Raw genomic sequence first — 21,699 nt, 5'->3', positions numbered from 1 at the left:
CACAGCAAGCTTGCGTAGCGCGAAATCTTAAGCGCGAATTTGCGCCTCAAGTGCTCTTGTAGGCTGCATGCGAATCTTTGTTGATTTTCTTGCATGCTTGCAGTCCGGTAATTAACTGTTAAATTGCGTTTTTCTGTGATACTTTCAGCGAACAAAGTAAACTCAGTTTGCGTTGATTTTGTGGGTAGTGATGATGCATGTAACATCTAAACTTCAAATGCCTTCACCAAGTGGCGCCCGCCGTAAGACTGCTCTCTCTCGTCAGCGCTTTGTGGCGTGTTTGCCTCGTTTACCGTCTCGTGAGGAAGTCATTCGGTTACTGCATGTGCGCTCTTGCTTGCGGCCGCATGCATAGGGCACTGTGTCGCCAGTATGAACTGCGTAGTATCGCAATCATGCTCCTTTTCTTTTCTTCGGCGAGAATGACGGCTCGCCGTGGATGCCGAAGCAGACGAGCAGGATCTGCTCCAAACACTTCGTGAATGGCGGAGTAGCCAATAAAGGAAAAATCAACCCCTCGAAATGCTTCATTCATATATTTGCAAAAATGCGTTTGTGCGCACGTCGGCCACGAAATGAACGAAATACTGTAAATAGCAGAGCTGCAGTTGGACATTTCTGTGACCACGCACCGGCAACGCAGCAAAAACGACGTGTAATCACCGAATGTCGATTTGGGACTGTTCTCATTCAAAAAACGTCGCGGTAGCATAATCTTGCTTTGAGATAGTTGCAATGCGCCGCAAGCTCCCGTCCTGTTTGTGTGTTCTTCGCCTTCCTTGCACCGCAGATTTTCCTCCAATGAGTGGTGGTAGCGTGTGCGCTTCCGCTTATGCGTCAAAACCACTTGTTGATATAAGAATGCATGCATGTTCTCCGTACGTGCTAGGAAACGTCGTACACTTGTTTCCCTTGCTGAGAGTGACCGACGGCGCCCTCAAGTCGGCGCCGTCGGTCGCGACACGCGACATTTTGAACGTCACGCGCGCATTGAAACACGTTCAGTCGCTGCCGCGGGGCTCAGAGCGGCCGTCTCAGTGTTTCACATTCCTACCACCATTGGCGCTGCACGGCGTTTTGCCGTATTCGGTTGTAGCGCCCTCTGTTCACTGTACGGAGCCTATTGCCCTGAGTAATGGCAACCGTTTATTAAATCCGGCGGCACCAGTACTGCACAAACGCCCGGGCGGCAGGGAGCCAAAGGGGTCCCGCACCAAGGGCTAAAATACAGACATGGGCACCTATGTGAAACCAGCGCTGCCCAGGGGGCGCTCGTGAAAAACGGCCCGCAGCGCCGTAAGCGAGAAAGCGCCGCAACTTTCCGTCTCCAAAACGAACGCGGCGCTGCAGGGAACACGTTGTTTTTACTTATTACGAAACTGTAACCTTAGCTACTTTGGCTTTTTTTTCTTTGTCGTTTCTCTCAGCCTGAATGTCGAAAACAGTGAAGAGGTTCCCATGATCCAGGACAAATTTCCCTGTGAAATACGCCCTAGAAGTATATTGCGCAGAAAACTGCATGACAGCCATGCATGCACCAGCAGCTGCAAGCGTGCACCGCCGATCTTGTTGCGGTACGGCTTCGAGACTGTCAGCTCACTGTAAGAGCTTATGATGCAAAATAACTCGAGAAGGCCGAGTATTGCATACAGTAAATTGTTTTCTAGGTTGAGAAAACAATACCTGACAACGACGGTTCAGGGTTTCAGCGAAATGCAATTTACGATCGAGTGAAGAAGCTATAAACACCGTCGGAATTCAAGTAAGCGATCACCATGTTCCATTTCTGCATATTCCAGATGCAAATAGAGGCAGTTCCTCCGTAAGCAGAGTGACGTTGATTTCCTTTGAGTCACTTATACAGGGTGTTTCAGCGAACAGTTTCAAAAATTCTTAAAGGTTGCCTGTGGCAGATAGCACAATTTTGGTTCATCAGCTGGTCTACTCGAAGAGGCGGACATTACTTGTCCCAAGAAATTGAAATGCATAATCGACAAATAATGAAAATTCACAAATTAAGCTTTTAACTAATTACCTGATGGCCCATATTGCAATTTACAAATTGTAGCCGTGGAGTTCGCAAGGCGGCTCCACTTGGAACGAATTCTCGGGATGACACCAGTTTCGAAGTATTTATTCCCGAACTTTGCAGAGAAATGCATTGGCGTTGCAGTTATATTCTTAACAAAGCGTCGCTTTATGCATTGAAGCACAAGATTAACTGGAACGCCAATGTATTTCTCCGCAAAATTCGGGAATTAATATCTCGAAACTGGTGTCATCCAGCGAATTAATTGCAAGTGGATCTGCCTTGCGAACTCCACGGATACAATTTGTCAATTGCAATATGGGCCATCAGGTAATTAGTTAAAAACTTAATTAGTGAGTTTTTGTTGATTAGCCGATTATGAATTTCAATTTTTTGTGCAAGTAATGTCCACCTCTTCGAGTAGACCAGCTCATTAACTAGAATTGGGCTATCTGCCACAGGCAACCTAAAATAAAATTTTAAAGTGTTCGCTGAAACACCCTGTATATGGTGTCCACGGCGCCGGAATTGACGGCGCGTCCGCGTTAGCGACACAGCAACTGGCCACACGCCGTTAGCAGTTCGCGGTCCGGCGGCCGACGGCGGACTTGCTGGAAAACGGCGAGATCTCCCTGCTGCACAGCGGCGTGGCCATTCGGCAACAGAGGAGTGGCCGCGGCTACGCTTTGGCGTCGCCGGCCGCCTCACCGTCGTTGATCGGTCGCCACCGATATCGTCGCTAGGCCTTTTACTGTTCACTTCGAATCCGTAGCTGATGGTGCATCAGAACGAACGACCGACACTCCCAATCAGCAATGTTTTGTTACTGTTGCTGCCGCTTTACCCTCTCCTCGCAGTAATTTAACACAAAGAAAAGATGCTGATTTTGCAATAGCTGGTTCGCGGTGCACCGTCGGTGTAGCCGTGGACTGCAGCTGAACTTGCTTTCTATCGGAACTCTCGCTTAAACGCTTGATTGTGGACATGTTGTTTTATTGACCCTTTTCGCGGAGCAGTTTGTTTGAGAGAAACGAGATGGCACTCACGGCCGCGCGCCATACGTCTCCTCAGCGACCGCACACGAATACGAAACCATAAAGTATAACCCGCATTGCGATCTTGCGCGCGATAGCGACAAGCGACGCGATGGAGATGGCTGTCGCGTTCGCTCGTCGCGTACAAGTCGTACCGCATGCAAGCGACAAGACGAGCGACGACATTGAGCGACGTCTCCCCGGTGTTGCTGGTATGAGGGCAGCAAATACTCGCTGAAACTGGCGTGACGCTTGCTTTATTAATTTCAGTTGATGTGTTTTAGTGTAAAGAGCAGCATAAATATTTCTAAAGGTCTTGCACTACGTTGTTATCCTTGCACCTATCAAAATCTAATCGTTTGCTCGTTCCGTGCGACAATCGGTAGTACTTGACTGATGTATATCCAGTTCCGGCTTCGCGCTATTGGCTACTCGCTCATAGCACTTCCGGGCGACGAGCGACGAATTCTAGATTTCTAAAACCGAGAGATTGAGCGAAAAGATCAAGCGATCTGTTCGCGCGACGGCCCGTTTCGTCGCTCGAAGCCGTCGCTCGTCGCCGTCGCGCACACAATCGCGTGAATGCGGTTTGGGCTTTACCGCTTCTACCTTGCTTCTGTGCGATCAGCTGTCGGAAATGCAACTGAGTTTTCGTTAACACACTGTGCTCCAATCATGCTAGATTGAATCGTGTGAATTGAAGATGTGTGCAGTAGTTGCCTGCAAAAATAGTGACTGGCATGTTAAGGAATGGAATGAACCTGTGTGACCAAGTTCGCGGACCGCTGCTGCAACTATCGTGTTACCGGTACTTAGAGATGTACGGCTTTCCTCGAGGATACACGAGATTTGCTCATCCGCCAGCCTTGTATCGCTAACCTTCAAAGAAAGGGCTTCATCCCCAGAACGTCGGCAAGAGTGAGTACCACTCGTTAAACAATGACAAAGGAGTAGCGCCGCTTCCTGTCATAGTACGTTTCGCGCACTTTATCTATACACATCTGTCCCAAATGGCAGGAAAACTTACACCCACTCTATCACCAACGTATCAAGAATAAGTGAATGGGCGCACACTTCAAAATGGCGGACTACAACGATGGCGCACGAATGATCGAAGCTGAACGTTTCGTGACGGTCCACAAGAGTAAGCGAGTTACTAGCTGTAATATAGATTTGCTACAAAGTATTACTATGTACAAAACAGCTGCGTTTCAAGAACAAATCTATCAGAACTGAGCACACCCGCGATGTGATTAGGCAGAAAATAATCAGATAGTGGCCGCACCGACGAACTTCACTGAGCCACAAACTGACAAGCCACTGCTTAAAAATGCTTGCCGAATACAGAACAAAGAGCAGAACACACTAATCCTGACTGAATTCACGAGCGGAATGTTTGGATAGCTTGGAATAGATATTTAGCCCTGCTTTTAGAACAAGCACCACTATACGCTGCTTGTGCCGTTTGTACATAGCTTAATCACCTCCTGAAAGCGCTTTTGCATGTTCTCTGAAGCTGTGATCAAAGCTTCGTGTCGTCCACCTAGTCACCGTCTACGATATCTCCGAAAACAGAGGTTTTCTAAGCCGCGCCGGCGTCATACACTTGCATTGTAACAAGGAGGCAACGGAGGCAGTTGAGGCAAGCAATGGACGCGTCACCACGTGATCAAACATGGCAGCGCCCACGGGATCGCCGCGAAAAGGGTCAATATATATATATATATATATATATATATATATATATATATATATATAAATGGACAATATACACGCGTCATTTTACTCTAGCAGATATCATTTTGCCTGGGATAGAAGCTGCATAACTAATGTTTGTGTCGTCGGTAGCAGCGTCCATGCGCTGTGTTTCTACGATAAACACGAAGTGTTCACCGTATATATTCGCTGTGAGAGTGTATCATTAGTATTATCATTTTCTGCCTTTTCATTTTGTCACAAGGCACCACGCACCGCTGGAAAACCAGTCGGAATTTACACGCCGGCGGGCACTATTAGTTACTCTTAGCGCCCCCGAAAAAGTGCCTGCTGTATATATGCGATCTCGTACTAAGAACATGTGTACAGGGTGTTTCAGCGAACACTTTCAAAATTTATTTAAGGTTGCCTGTGACAGATAGCCCAATTAGTTAATGAGTTGGTCTACTCCAAGAGGTGGACTTGCACAAAAATTGAAGTGCATAATCGACTAATCAATAAAACTTCAGTAATTAAGGTTTTAACTAATTACCTGTGGCGCATATTGCAATTTACAAAGTGTAGCCGTGGAGTTCGCAAGGTGAATCCACTTGGAACGAATTCTCAGGATGACACCAGTTTCGACATATTGATTCCCGAACTTTGCGGAGAAATGCATTGGCGTTCAGGTTAATTTTGTGCTTCAATGCATAAAGAGAGGTTTCGTTAAGCAAGTAACTGGAACGCCAATGCATTTCTCCGTGAAATTCGGGAATTAATATGTCGAAGCTGGTGTCATCCCGAGAATTCGTTCCAAGTAGGTACGCCTTGCGAACTCCACGGCTAGAATTTGTAAATTGCAATATGGGCCATCAGACAATTAGTTCAAAACTTAATTAGTGAATTTTGGATAATTATTCGATTATGCATTTAAATTTCTTGTCCAACTAATGTCCGCCTCTTCGAGTAGACCAGCTCATGAACTAGAATTGTGCTATCTGCTACAGGGAGCCTTTAAGAATATTTGAAAGTGTCCGCTGAAACACCCTGTATACTTTTGTACTAGAAGCATTGCCATTTTCGCTTTTAATAAAATAAAATGCACACGGATATTATGCCGGAGAAGCTGTAGAAATAGTTGAATATTAAACGGCGTGTGATCGCGCCTGCCTGAATCCGACGTCGCCGTTGCTCATGATCGTAGTTTTCACGAAAAATAAATAATAGAATCATAGGGCTATGTTACGGCTTTTCTAGTTGTAGCAATTAACCACGCAGGGATAATGACGGCCTTCGAACTTTTTTACGGGTATTGCACGTTGCCCACCGATGCCGCTGCTGGGGATTTTCTTCTGTTGGTATGACTGAACAATGCGCGCGATGTCCGCAAGGGGCGCTGTGTGTCAGCTCGAAACTCCAGCGCTGGGTCCCCATAGCACGTCGCTGCTAGAGCACAGGCTCAAGCTGGGACACGCCGCTAGGAAAAGTCCCGGCGGTTATGCTACTTGCTCTGCGATAGCCAATGGGTCAACTCGCGAGAGCTCACGGCAATCCCCCTCGGCTTGGGCCTTCGGCAAGTGCGGCTCGGCGTCGTACGACCTCGCTGCGAACACTAGGCACGGCTCTTCGGCTTAGCGTCAGGAAATGATCAGTACACAGTACGCGCTCCCCGCACGGACAAAGGCACCGTGCGCGAGCTCAAGTCCTAGTCACAAAGATGTCAGGCGGACGAGAGAAAACGTACTCCGCGCTGGTCCCGGAGATAAGAGAGCCAGGCTCAGCAACTAGCAGCCGCACGCGGCGGCGTAGTGTCGTCAGCGCCCCGCCCCTACCGCTAACCACCGTGAGTGGAGCGCCACCGCTGAAACCGGTTGGGAACGGGCGGGGATAGGCGGGGTCGGCAGACAGGTGAAGCCCGCGCAATGGCGCCGGCGCATTCCTCAATCCCCACAACCTCTAGCGTGACAGCAGAGTGCGAACGCGGGCTCCATTCGCGACCGTTGTGGTGAAGTCACCGTGTCTGCGCCTGAACGACGTGCATAAGTGACCGAGTATCGATCGAGTAACGCTTGCAATACGAAGCGCTTCATTTTGACGAAGTGTGCTGCAATGCCGACGATATAACAGGGCTGAAGTGACGAGGCGTGCCGGTTTTTGCTACGACAAAACCTGTGGTCATATCTGTAAATCGGATGAATGTGGCCCACCATGGTGACAAAGCCTTCACAAACGGCTTTAAAGAAGATCTGACGGCCTTGTATTTTTGTTTCCTTTAAATGAAAAACATTGTCTTGTCAAACATCTACATCTGCTCTTGAGCTCTGACATACAGGCTTCAGTTTCGTCTCGTGCATCTAAAGAACACCATATCGGATATGTCAAATAGCTTGAGAAGGCTTTGTATTTATGCATACATAAGGGGGTTTATTTACAAACAGCTATGGCTGCGCAACAGCCTCAGCCCAAGAGTGTCGGTCGCTGTCTCGCGCTTTCCGGGCTGTCGGACTTCGTCGTCTTCTCTAAAAAATTCCGGATTCTCTTCCCCACTACATTGGCCCCGGCAGTGAAGAGGAGCCATCCTGGCGACTCCAGGCGATGCAAGCACAAGAGGGTCGTTGTAGGGCTTCAAGCGGCTCACGTGGACTTTTTCACGACCGCGGCAGCGTCTGTCGGTAGGAGGTGTCATGGGCTCGACAACCTAGTTTACCGGCGATGTGCACTGGGCGATCTGGTAGGGACCGTGATATTTCGCTGCAAACTTGCGGGAGAGACCAGGGGTCGGGCATGCAATTGAAGGCCACATGAACGAGACAACAAGGAAGGTAGGGGCATGTTACGCCGGGTCAATGCGCTCTTTTTGAAGACCTTGTTTCACGAATGTAAAAGAGCGTGCTAGTTGGCGGAACTTTTCGGCACATTGAGCTAGTTCTGAAGCTGGGCGGTATTCGGATGCTGGGTGGTATGTTTGTATCAACAACTTTTCTATCGCAGGTACAGACGACGCAGCACACAACGCAGACAACGCAGAGAACGAGAGAGAAAATCCCAAGCATAGATGACATCATGCGAACAGGCCGATAGCACAAGAAACTCCATGGGATAAACAACATCTTGAATTACGACGCGGGCTGTGCAGACAGCTGACTGTTGAATATGGTGTGCGCTGGCGGTAGGGATGGACAATGTCGTTGACCTCGTGGTAAGATTCCGAAGCAAGCGGCAAAGTTTTATATGAATCACTGAAATGGCAGCACCAGTGTCCACAAGCGCAAGGGTACGAAAGCCAACTAGAATAAAGTCGATGAGGTTTGCTTGAGAAATTCGAGGACCTCACTTTTTTGACGACGACGCAGTTCGTGCGTCGGGAACTGCGGCATCTAGTTTTCCGCGTCAGAACGGCAGGGCCGATGACGCATAAGTGACAGAGAGCGACGTCGGGGGGATGGAGATCGGTAAGTAGCGGACAGCAGGCGCTCGGGCAGGCTCTCGGGCAGGCGGTCGGGCGAAGTAGATTGTTGTAGCCGCAATGTGCCATCAAAGCGTCTAGGATCGTACGCAGACGGTCGCATGGCGTCTATTTGAACAGGAGGGCAACGGCGACAGAAGCGTGCCACATGTCCTGCATAACCACAAGAATAGCATATAGGGCGATTGTGCGCAGTGCGCCATGAATTCGTGGGGACTCGGCGGCTGAACGGAAATGGCGGGCGAACAGGTGCCGACGCGGAAGAATAGGTCGGTTGACGAGGCGACCCGGCAGCGACGACTTGCGCATACGGCAAGGGCGCAGGCTCCGGAGGTGGCGGACGAGCGAAAGGCAAAGCGTCAGTGACCTCTTCCTGTAGAACGTGTCGTATGACTGGGGCCAAATGTTGTGTCTGTGCTAGCTCGGGCGTGCTTGATAACAGTTTGACCTGTCGGGCTCGAGCTGTCGGACGACCTCCTCACGTACGAACTGCTTGATCTGAATCAACAGTGCATTCTGGTCGCCCAGTGTCAAGGACGCGATCGCGTCGTACTGTTCCAGAGCGCGTTGAGCTTGGACGCGTTGCTTGCACTGTTTGTCGAAACTGGCTTCAATATAACTGCTGCAGTTCTCACCGCATTGTTGAGCGCATTCACGAAGTCGCTGTTCTGCGCGGAGTTTGCGTACCGCAGCGTGGCCGAAGATTTCCGAAAACGTCTTGAATGATGCCAGAGACTGGCGACGCGGGTCAAGTAATTCATTACATTGGTCAGCCTAGTCGCGTCGTCACATTTATTGACTGCGCTCACCCTCTCGTAAGTTGCCAACCAGTCCTCGATGTCTTGGTCGTTAGTCCCGCTGAATATCGGTGGGTGAGGCTGAGGCAGCACGCCGGGACAGACGGTGGCTTGAGTCTGCGAGGAGCTTTGTGTGGTGGCTTCTTCCGGCATTGCTGACGCTTGAGGTAAGGTACGTACTTCGTGTACATGTGTCAGTAGAAAAAAAGCAGCCTAGTTTCAAAGAATGTTTTTCTGTCGGTAAGAACCACAAAAGTATATTTCTGTACCTTAATGTATCTAACCCACTTCAATCAATAGCCTATGTCTACCCTATTTGTGCTAACGCTCGCCCTTCATTTCGTGCACTTACCAGCCTTTGTAATTATAGTAGTCGATGGCGTGTTTCTTTGTGGATAAACGGGAAAATGGCATCCGTCCAGAGCACCCACACCTTGCAGGAATCCGGTAGAAGCATGGAATTTGCCGATGTGGTTCTCCATCTCATTTGCAGTTAGCACATTCACCCACTCTGGTACCAGCAATGCCACTACAGTTTCGCAGAACTCACGGTAAATTATGGTGACTATGGATTTGCCCATTTCAAACAAGTGAGCGATTGTTCTGCCCTTGGCAGATGAACAGAGCTTCTAAAGAGCAACGCTGACCCTCTTGTCCACAGGAACGGCTTCGCGCATGTTCGTTGTCTGGCGTTCCATCGTGGGTCGGCAGACGTCGACTAAATATTTGAACGTGGTGTTAGACACGCGAAATGACTGGTGAAAGTTCTGGTCCCCAAGGTTTGGCAGCGTGCTTTCAAACCAACATGCATGACGAGGATAGGCCCAGATTTCCGTTGGAGCGTCGCTAGACGACGATGCCAACCCAGTCAGCATGGAGTTGCTGGCAATTATTTGGCGCTTGAAAGCGCGCACTTTCGCTGCCGAGGCTTCGATGTCCCCTTCAATGCCAGTTATTATGGGCATGGCGAGCGCGACCTTCTTTTTCACGTCATCGTCACTCACCTGGAAGTAGTTGAGCTCACCGCTAGCACAGCACAGAATCACAACTCGAAGCGCACCGGTCACACAACGTGATCCACGCGCCCACACAGGAAAGCGAGAGCGCAGTGTGGCCAGCATGGCTTTCAACTTCGCTATGCTTGGAAAACAAAAGTCTTGCGGTAACATACAGTAATGTTTCTCGCTGTGATTTAATTAGCTTATACACTGCGTTTAAAAAACTTCCTACAAATTACTTTAACGGCGACTGTATATGTGAACAGTTGCACGGGGAAGAAAGCGCAGCAGCGCTTACTTCCCCGCTTACTTTTTTTTCTTGCCTGTGGGCTCATGAGCACCGCAGGCATTGTATGCAGCATGCCTTCTTATAATGAATTAATCGCGAGTGCATCGTCCGTCCATATGTTTGTCTTAGTGTGAAACACGGTGTAAGAAGTAGCTTACCTCTTACACCGTGGTGTGAAAGTAGCTTTTGCGCTGTGGTCTCTAAACTGAATAGGACGGTTGCGCAATTTAAATGCGAGCAAGCGTGCGTGATCATGTGAACACCCCCTGGAATTTGGCTGTATCCTTGAGAAAAACCAAATAATAATCGTCACCCACGCAAGCGTGCTTGGCAGCTCAATGCAAGCAAATCCAATCGAAGCCAAAGTGCCGCTCGAGAAACTCCCGCCGAAAGCGGGCGTTGGCCCGGCGAACGCGTTCCCGCTATTGCCGCGTTGACGCTGCTCCGACCGCAACGCAGCCTGCTCGGCTCGCCGTTGTCGCATGCGTTCGATATATCGAGTTAGCTCGGCGTCGTGGTTAGCAGCATAGGCCCGCCATTGGTGCTTGCGTTCCACTAGAAACACAGACATGTAACGAGTAATTGAGAAACGCTTCAATACAGTGTCGGGATTAACGCACTGCTAAACACCGGGGCCGCACGTTTCAGCTTTGCTGGTTAACCATCTCTACGGAGTGCTTGGGTGGTGATTTTTTTAAGCGAAGCTTTATAGGCTCCCTTGTGTCGGGGTCGCTGTACGCTCTATCATCATCAGCATTGGCTAGAGCGTCGTCGTCCCCCACAGCTGGCTTGTTGGCGCCCCTCGGGTTGCGCTCGTGCTCGTGCTAGGCATACGCTCGTGCCACTGCTCCCACGTTCGTCGTCGCCGTCTTCTGCCACAGCTGGCGCCGTTGCCGCTCAGCATTCCAGCGTTCACTTGTGAATGGGGAGGCCGCGTTTACGGGGGTATCAGTCATTGCTTAAGGGGGTATGAAGCATTCATTGTCTTATGTGACAGACACATTTATTTTGAAGCAATTTCATTGCGAAGAATCGCAAGCGGCAACGGCGAGCGAATGCTGCTAACCACGCCGCCACGGAAACTCGAGATATCGAAGGCAAGCTACAACACCGACGAGCAGAGAATCGTACAACGCAATGGCAGGGAAAGTTGCATGAAAGGGGAGGAAAAGTAGAAGGAAAGGGAAGGTCAAGTAGTACGCAAGGGAAGAAAAATGTCACAGTTTCACCCGAAATTATGATAGCAAATTAGCAGAGAGCTATACGCAGTAAGGATAGTAGTTCTATCAGCTGTGTAAACTTGAACATGCAGTATCACAAGCAACGCGCAGAATTGTTGACGCCGTCGGCGTTTTTCCCGCGTTCGCACCGAACGCGCGCGGCGTTGGTCACTATTGCCGGCGCCTCTGGGGGCGGCTCGGAGGTTATCGACGAGATCAGAACGGGACACTAGTCGAGCAGCGTCGGGAGTCTTTACCACATTCTCGCCTCGCAACGTTTTATATAAATACGCATTTGGTGCCGCAGCTAAACGTCGCCTACCCTCCCTCCCGTCCCCCCACGGCCTTACGCGCGACGGAAGAAGTCGCGTTTGTCTCTCTCTCTCTCTCTCTCTCTATATATATATATATATATATATATATATATATATATATATATGGTGATTGTAAAGGAGGAAAGATACGCTTAATTTTGCAGCCCTTCAGGGAGCACGGCGCAGAACGCGCGACTGCTGTCCGCCGTGCGTACATTGCCCGTGATAGCGCGCGACCCTCGCGCGCTTTCACTTGCACATACAGCATACGACGCGCGGCGACGATTTCATCGCCTTTGGACGTCATACGAAACCTTACGGCGACGACGACGGCAGAAATCCGCTTGGAGTGTCCATATAATTGCTATCGCAATAAAAAAAGTTATAAAGGCAAGGAAAAGTAGTAGGTCAGGCACAAACAGGACAAGCTACCCTATTTTCTCGACAGGAGAAGGGCAAGTGGTTTTTTTTTTTTCTCATGTGGCGTATCGTCGGTTAGACAGAAATAGCTTCTGCAGCCATGCTCTTGTCGCTGCGGTTGTTATCGCTAGAGTGAAATAATTACAGGCACAACGAAACGGCGACGCCATTGCGGCGCCGTTGGGCCCCAGAGTGTGTGGAGCGAGGAGATTCCGTTTCGGAACGTTTCGGAGCGGCCGCGGCCCCACACTTGACATCACACAAGCTATGTCAAATGCCTGTCAGTGTCGCAAGAGGCGCTTAGAGGCAGCAGCTCAATCTTGGAATTTCGGGTTAAAATGTTTGTGAAGAGCCCACGGTTGGTATTCTTAATTCTCCACCTAGTGGGCCTGTCCATTTCGTCTGCTACTGAAGTGCTATTCAAGGCTGGGGGCGACTGTGTACTTATCACGCGTGCCCAGCCTAGCCAATGAGAACTTTAGTAGCAGAATGAAATGATGTAGTGGGGTCACGAACTATTGAGAGAGGACGACGACGTCCGGCAGCCCAGAGAGCGCGAGACAGCGACCGACGCTCTTGGGCCAAGGCTGTTGTTACGTAGCCCCTGCTTGTAAATAAACCCCCTTACATTTTGGTGGAAAGGTGCTGCGTAGTCTCCTAGTCTCACAACCTGGAACTACGAAGTCGTACCCTGCCTACAGCGCCAGCGATGGCGGAAGAAACCACCACCGAAGGTCCCTCTCAGACTCAACCCACCGTCTGTCCGGCGTGCTGCCTCAGCGTCATCCACCGATATTCAGCGGGACTGACGACCAATACGTCGAGGACTGGTTGGCAACTTACCAGAGGGTGAGCGCAGTCAGCAAACGAGACGATGCGACTAGGCTGACCAATGTCATATTTTACTTGACCGGCGTCGCCAACCTCTGGTTCCGCAATCACGAAGCGGAGATTCATAATTGGGCCTCGTTCAAGACTACTTTTTCAGAAATATTCGACCGCCCCGCGGTACGCAAGCTCCGCGCAGAACCGCGACTTCGTGAACGCGCTCAAGAACCCGGTGAGAACTTCACCAGTTATATTGAAGACGTCGTGGACTTGTGTAAGCGTATCAACCCGTCGATGCAGGAGTCGGATAAGATCAAGCAAATCCTGAAAGGAATAGCCGATCACGCATTTCAAATGTATTGGCCAAAGGCCCACAAACCGTCGCAGATGTTGTCAGCTTGTGCCAGAGTTTCGACGAATTGCGCACGCAACGCGCCCATACTCGATGCCCTCTGGAACAGAACGACTCCATCGCGGCCTTTACTCTGGGTGACCAGAATGCACTGTTGATTCAGATCAAGCAGTTCGTGCGTGAGGAGGTCGCTAGACAAATCTCTATTTTTTCGAGCACGCCCGAGCCAGCACAGGCACAACAGCTGGCCCCAGTCATACGCCAAGTTATTCAGGAAGAGGTCACTGACGCTTTGCCTTTCGCTCGTCCGCCACCTCCGGAGTCTGCGCCCTTGACGTACGCGCAAGTCGTCGCTGCCCCGTCGCATCGTCAGCCAACCTATTCTTCCGAGCCGGCAGCCGTTCCGCCACCACCTGTTCCGTTCAGCCGACCAGTCCCCACGTTTTCAAATCCATGGCGCACTGCGGACAATCGCCATATATGCTATTCTTGCGGTTATGTAGGACATGTGGCACGCTTATGTCGCCGTCACCCTCCTGTTGAAATAGACGCCATGCGACCGTCTGCATACGATCCAAGACGCTTTGATGGCACAGCGCGGCTACAACAATCTTCTTCGCCCGACCGCTTTCCCGAGCGCCTGCCGTCCGCTACTCACCGATCTCTATCCCCCCGATGTCGCTCTCTGTCACTTATGCGCCGTCGGCCCTGCCCTTCTGACGCGGAAAACTAGATGCCGCAGTTCCCGAGGCACGAACTGCGTCGTCGTCGATCAGTTCAACTCCTCGCATTTCTCCGGCCAACCTCATACACATTTTTGTGGATGGCTTTCATACCCTTGCGCTTGTGGACACTGGTGCTGCAGTTTCAGTGATAGACATGAAACTTTGCCGCTTGCTTAGGAAGATTACCACGACATCAAAGGGATTGTCCCTCCGTACGTACCACCAGCGCAGACCATATTCAGCCATCAGCTGCCTGCACAGTCCGCGTCGTCATTCAAGATGTTGTGTATCCCATTGAGCTTCATGTGCTACCGGCCTGTTCGCATGATGTCATCCTTGATTGGGATTTTCTATCTCGCCACCATGCCGTTATTGACTGTGCTCGAGATGGCGTTCTCTGCGTTGTGTTCCGCGTCGTCTGGCCCTACGTTGGAGAATTTGTTTGTCGCCGATGATACGAACATCCCACCCAGAAGTGCAGCCCTTGTCCCCGCGTTCTGTGCCGCCGTTGGTGAATCCACAGTTCTATCTACCCCCTCCGAGACCGTTCAATGCCGCAGGAATCTCACATTGCCCTTTGCCGTTCTCGACATGCCCAACGGCGCTACATCGTTGTTTGTTATGAATCCGTTGCCAGTTCCCTCAACCTTACTCCGTGGAGAGTGTATAGGCACAATTCAGGCATTCAACGCATCCTCTATCTTCTGCCTTGACGACGCGGACAACTCTCAACTTAGTGCCCTGACACCTTCTGCTGGTACGCCTGATCGCCCACCTTTAAGCATGTTTGGCTGCGCCATCGACGACGAACTTACAGAGGCGCACCGCGAGAAACTTCTTGCACTTCTACACCAGTTTCGTGGCTCGTTTGATTGCCAGCAGAAGTCATTAGGCCGCATGCACACTGTTCTCCATCTGTTTCACACCGGCTCACAAGCGCCTCTCCGACAGCGCCCTTAGCGCGTAACCCCTGCTGAGCGTCGTGTGATCTCCGAACAAGTCGACGACATGCTTCAGCGCGGCATCATTCAGCCGTCCTGCAGTCCTTGGTCGTCGCCTGTTGTTCTCGTCAAGAAAAAGGACGGCACGATACGCTTCTGCGTCGATTACCGCCAATTAAACAAAGTTACGCGCAAAGAAGCGTATCCTTTGCCAAGAATCGATGATGCCCTGGACTGCTTGCAAGGAGCCGAATTTTTTTCATGACTAGATTTAAGATCCGGCTATTGGCAGGTCCCTATGGCGCCATGCGATTGCCCGAAAACTGCCTTCGTAACTCCCGATGAGCTGTACGAATTCAATGTCATGTCCTTCGGTCTATGTAATGCCCAGCCACATTCGAGAGGATGATGGACAGTGTTTTGCGTGGGTTAAAGAGGAAGACATGCCTGTGCTACCTGGATGACGTCGTTGTTTTCTCCCCTGATTTTGATGCCCACCTCCATCGTCTTTGCGAATTATTGAGCTGTTTGATGCGCGCAGGACATCAGCTTAACATCAAGAAGTGCCGATTCGGAGCTCGCAAGCTCGCTATCCTGGGCCACGCAGTCTCGAAGGACAGCGTCCTTCCCGATCCGCAGAAACTTCGTGCTGTTGCTGAATTCCCGAAGCCTACCACCGTGAAAGCGTTTCGCAGCATCCTTGGCCTGTGTTCATACTTTCGCCGCTTTGTGAAGAACTTCGCTTCTATAATAGCACCACTGACGAAGCTGCTCACCGGCGATAGCTCTCTGTCTGGTTGGTCGACGGCATGTGATGAGGCTTTCGCAACATTACGTCATCTCTTGACTTCACCGCCCATTTTACGTCACTTCGACCCTACCGCTCCAACCTCGGTACACACGGATGCTAGTGGAATCGGACTTGGCGCTGTACTTCGCCCAACGAAAGCCGGGCTTCTCTGAGTACGTAGTTACATATGCTAGTCGTGTCCTCACGAAAGCAGAGTGCAAGTACTCGGTTACCGAAAAGGAATGTTTGGCCATTGTTTGGGCGTTGCAGAAATTTCGCTCCTACTTGTAAGGCAATTTATTTGATGTAGTCGCCGATCACCATTCGCTCTGCTGGTTGGCTTCATTGAAGGATCCGTCGGGTCGACTTGGACGCTGGGCGCTACGGTTACAAGAATTTGATATTCGCGTTCTTTACCGCTCCTAACGCAAGTACGCCGACGCACTTTCCGCTCGCCCTTGTCTTCTGACGTTGCGCCTGTTTCCGTTTCCGCAACTTCCTTTGCCAGCATCAATACCACTGACATGCCTTCCGAACAGCGCAAGGATCCCTGGATCGCCTCGCTGATCGACGTTCTATCTGCGCCTTCGACGATACCTGCCCCACGGCTCTCTCGTGCCCTTCGTCGCCAGGTAGCTCATTATGCGCTCCGGGACGCAATGTATTACCGCCGCAACTATCAGCCAGATTGTCGAAAATGGCTTCTTGTTATACACGCCATTTAGGCCCCGATCTATGCACGCACTTCCACGCCGACCCACAAAACGCGCACGCTGGCATTTTGAAAACCTATGATAGACTTCGCCAGCGATTCTACTGGCGGGGAATGTACACATACATCCGCAAGCACATTCGCTCCTGCATTGAGTGTCAACGCCAGAAGACAACTTGTCACACGCCTGGGTCATTACAACCTTTGCCGTGTCCAGCTCGCCCGTTTGATAGACTCGGCATAGACCTGTACGGGCCCCTTCCTTCCACCCCTGCCGGCAATCGGTGGATTATTGTGGCTGTCGACCATCTCACTCGTTATGCCGAAACCGTTGCTCTTCAAACAGTTTCAGCACGTGGTGTTGCCTTGTTCATCTTGCGGAGCTTCGTTATTCGCCACGGCGCGCCACGCGAGCTGCTGAGCGACCGAGGGCGTGTGTTTCTTTCGCAAGTCGTCCAAGAACTTCTGAGTGCGTGCAATATTATTCATCGCACCACCACCATCTATCATCCACAGACTAATGGCTTGACGGAGCGCTTTAACCGAACACTTGGTGATATGCTCTCCACATACATAGCCTCCGGCCATTATAATTGGGACTTGGTGCTTCCTTTTGTGATATATGCCTACAACACAGCCACACAAGCGACCACTGGATTTCCCCCTTTCTTTCTTCTATACGGACGTGAGCCCTCTTCCACACTAGATACCACACTTCCGTACCGCCCGGATGCGTCCGAATACCGCCCAGGCTCAGAACTCGCTCAATGTGCCGAAGAGTGCCGCCAACTAGCACGCTCATTTACATCCGTGACACAAGGTCTCCAAAAAGAACGCTGTGACCCGGCTAAACCTGCCCCTACCTTCCCGGTTGGCTCGTTCGTGTGGCTTTCAATTTCATGCCAGACCCCTGGTCTCTCCCGCAATTTTGCAGCGAAATATCATGGTCCCTGCCGGATTGTACAATGCCAGTCGCCGGTGGTCTACGTCGTCGAGCCTGTGACACCTACCCCCGACAGACGCTGCCGCGAGCGTAAAACAGTCCACGTGAGCCGCTTAAAGCCCTACTACAACCCTCTTGTGCTTGCAGCACCTTGAGTCGCCAGGATGGCGCCTCTTCGCCGCCGGGGCCAATGTAGTGATCTATTGAGAGAGGACGACGACGTCCGGCAGCCCGGAGAGTGCGAGACAGCGACCGACTCTCTTGGGCCGAGGCTGTTGTTAGGTAGCCCCTGCTTGTAAATAAACCGACTTACAATGGATATGTCCATTAGGTGGACTTACAGAATGCCCCTTCCCCCCCATGTCTTTTATTACGATTATTCGTAGGGCATTTCACGCACTTTCCGGGCGCTATCTATCTATCTAACCATTTTACCGCCAACCTTAGTGACTGAGTAGTCTGCGGTGGTCTAATGGTAGCCCAATGGGGTGGCTGTGCTGAGGAAACAGCGTTAGACACCACCCGTCGAATCATGATGGGTATCCGGGTATGTGGTACTGTGTACTTCGTACCGCTCTTCAAGGAACCTCTGACGCCAACATGGTCCACTGGGGATGCAGCCTTGGGTATGTACCGATCGTCAACGAACCACTGTGACACCAACTTGGGTCACTGCGTATGTCCAATATTCCGGGCGGCCTCCACTTTGCACTCCACCGTAATGGAGTGTGAAGGTATTCACCCAGTGAGAACAATAGGCAACGTACGCCTTCCAGAAGCGCTTGGATTTAAAGTGGACGGAAGCATCAACCGATCATCAGCCGCGATAAGCAAGAGACGTTTGAGTATTGGTGAAAAAGAAAGCAGAGTTGAGATTGATACGACCGGATCCGTTACGGGGATAGGTAGCGGTGCAAGTTACACGGAGAAGTTTTGAGGAAGAGAAGAAGAAAGATTATAGATACGTTTACAAAAATGCTAGAGTGAAAAGCACCTAATTAACTCAAGCAGGCTAGGTGACGATTTGTCGCCGCCCCGTTTGCAAGGGGATGCCAATAAATCGTCATCACCGAAACAATCCAGCAATTATTTTTGGGAGTATCAACCGAGTAAAGAACTACGCAAGGTCGATGCTTGGATATGGGACGAGTGGGTGAGTTCACGTAGGAAGAGTTATAGACTCCTTACCGTCCGGGTGACCGTCTGGCATCGTGACATTCCATTCGGATACCACCATATCTGGGCGATGAAAGTAAGTATCATCTAACAGTTCTGCAGAAAGCTCTGGTTTTTGTCTGTAATCAGAAAATAGTAGGCTGTTATGAACGGGTAATCCGTAAACGTTCTGCCATTGAATCTCATGCAATGCCAGTTTGATTGTGAAGCGCATTCGTATAGTGATGCTAGTCATCTCAGAATAAAGAAAATTGACGTGTAATTGCAGAAGGTGCAGCGGAAAATGCTGTCCGCGCACTGTGGGAATCGGCTCAAACGAAGCTTTTTTTTTAGCGTGCTTACAAGTAATTTGCCCATTTTACTATTCCCCTGCATACATTTTAAAAGTGAACCATGTTAAGTTCGACGGCCTTCGCTTGTATCTTTTATGTATTTACATGTAGACAGGCATAGGGAGACTTTGCAGAATCTTTCCATATGTGTTTGGACTCGGGAAGTGCGCACGCTATCGACGAGCAGGGTAGATCGTTTGGAGATAGTGGCGGGCGTCGCTGAGCCGACGGCCGTTGACCACACGTGCAGGATGTTTCAAACCGGCAAACGCGGCAAACGGGTGCCGACAAACGCTTCACTTGCCGATCATCACGATCATCAACTCGCCCAACTACCCATTCTTATGCTGTATGCAAAAGTTACATATGGCAAAATCTGATCCCAGTTCTTGTGTTCCACGTCGACGTACATGCATATATCATGTCTGCGAGGGTCTTATTAAGCCGCTCGGTTAGTCATTTGGTCTGGGGATGATATGCGGTTGTTTTCCGGTGGCTTGTACCACTTAGTGTGAGAACCGAGTCAAGAAGTTCTGCAGTGAAGGCAGTTCCCCTGTCTGTGATGACTACTTTAGGGGCAGCGTGCCGAAGGACGACGTTTTCGATGAAAAAATGAGCCGCTTGCGCCGGCTGCTGTGCCCCGCTGCGTAGCTTTAGTCTCCGCGTAGCGCGTCGAGTAATCGGTTGCGACAATGATCCATTTGTTGCCGGCTGTAGAAGTTGGAAATGGGCCCAGGAAATCCATTCCAACTTGAGTGAAAGGCTGTCCTCGTACCTCGACTGGATGTAAGAGACCTGCAGGCTTGCTGGGAGGTGCTTTGCGTCTTTGGCAGTCGGCACATGTTTGTACATGGTGTTTCACAGCAGCGCGTAGCTTTGGCCAATAGTACTTGCGTCGGAGTCGGGACAGTGTTCTCGTGTAGCCTAGATGACCTAAGGTGGCTTCATTGTGGCATGCTGTTAGTATTTCTTTGCGAAGTGATGTCGGTACGACAAGCAGGTACGTGCTGCCGCTGGCAGAAAAGTTCTTATAGAGAACACCATTCCGCAGACAAAACGACGGCAGTCCCCTGGCATAGAGTCGCGGGACGTCTTTACTTCGGCCTTCCTTACTTTGTCGTGGCGCTACTCCCGTTAAATGGTGACGGGGTCGACGACTCCCAAAAATGCAGCGTCCACGTCCACGTCATCGGTACCTGCGGGCTCGACGGGTGACCGCGAAAGGCAGTCGGCGTCGGTGTGCCTTTTCCCTGATCTGTAAATTATGGTCATGTCGAACTCCTGAAGCCCAAGACTCCAGCGCGCCAGACGGCCAGATGGATCTTTCAAGTTAGTCCGCCATCAAAGAGAATGATGATCGCTGACACCCTTGAATTAACGGCCGTACAAATATGGGCGACGCATTCCTTCTCGGTAGTGGAGTAGTTTTCCCCCGTACGAGAGGGAGTTCGGCTGGCGTAAGCGATTACTTTTTCGAAGCCATCTTGCCACTGCACCAGTACGGCCCCCAGACCAACATTGCTCGCATCGGTGTGAAGTTCTGTAGGGGTTTCCAGGTCAAAGTGCGCAAGAACTGGAGGCGTTTGCATGCGCTGGCGTAGTTCGTCAAATGCTACTTGCTCATTTTCACCCCACAGAAACGGAACATCGTCTCGTGTAAGGCGTGTTAACGGGGAAGCAATACGTGAGAAGTTCGCAATGAACCGCCGGTAATATGCGCACAGCCCCAAGAAGCGCCTCACTGTCTTCTTGTCGGGTGGTGTGGGGAACTTTGCCACAGCGTCTATTTTATCTGGGTCAGGTCGTACACCCTCGTAACTGACGACGTGGCCGAGGAAGCACAGTTCACTGAAACCAAAATAAATTTTTTTGGGGCTTTAACGTCAGGCCAGCTGAGCGTATGGCTTGAAGAACCGTGAGTAACCGGTTTAGGTGCTCCTCGAATGTAGCTGAGAACAATATGACGTCGTCTAATAGACCAAGCAAGTTTGCCACTTCAGGCCTGATAGTACGGTGTCCATTAAACGCTGAAAAGTGGCTGGCGCTGAGCACAGACCGAAAGGAAGTACCTTAAATTCGTAAAGACCGTCGGGGTCACGGAGGCCGTTTTCTCACGATCTCTCTCATCGACCTGTATCTGCCAATACCCGCTTCCTAGGTCCATTGATGAAAAATAACGTGCATGCCACAGTCTGTCCAGCGAATCGTCTATCCGTGGCAGCGGGTAGACGTCTTTCTTCGTGACTTGGTTTAATTTGCGGTAATCCATGCAGAAGCACAAGCTGCCGCCTTTCTTTTTGACCAAGGCCACGGGTGACGCCCAGGGACTGTTCGAAGGCTGTATCACGTCATCCTCGAGCATCTTGGTCACTTCCTTTTGAATCGCTTCACGTTTCTTTGGAGCTACACGGTGGGGGCTTTGTCGAATCGGCCTCGTGGTATCATCCGTGATTATACGGTGCTTAGTCAGTGGTGGTTGTTTCACTTTTGACGTAGTCGAAAAGCAATCTTCGAACTGGTGTATCAGCTCCAAGAGGTGCTGTCTCTCAGAAGGCGACAGGGTGGACCTGACGTCGAAAGACAAATGTGTCGACGCCGGAACGGTCATTTCTTGACGTTGTACAGCCAAACAATTATT

The sequence above is a fragment of the Dermacentor silvarum genome, chromosome 4 (assembly GCF_013339745.2).
Source record: "Dermacentor silvarum isolate Dsil-2018 chromosome 4, BIME_Dsil_1.4, whole genome shotgun sequence".
NCBI classification, from domain to species: domain Eukaryota; kingdom Metazoa; phylum Arthropoda; class Arachnida; order Ixodida; family Ixodidae; genus Dermacentor; species Dermacentor silvarum.
The sequence above is the reverse complement of the archived record's forward strand: the minus strand, read 5'-3'. Positions refer to the sequence as shown.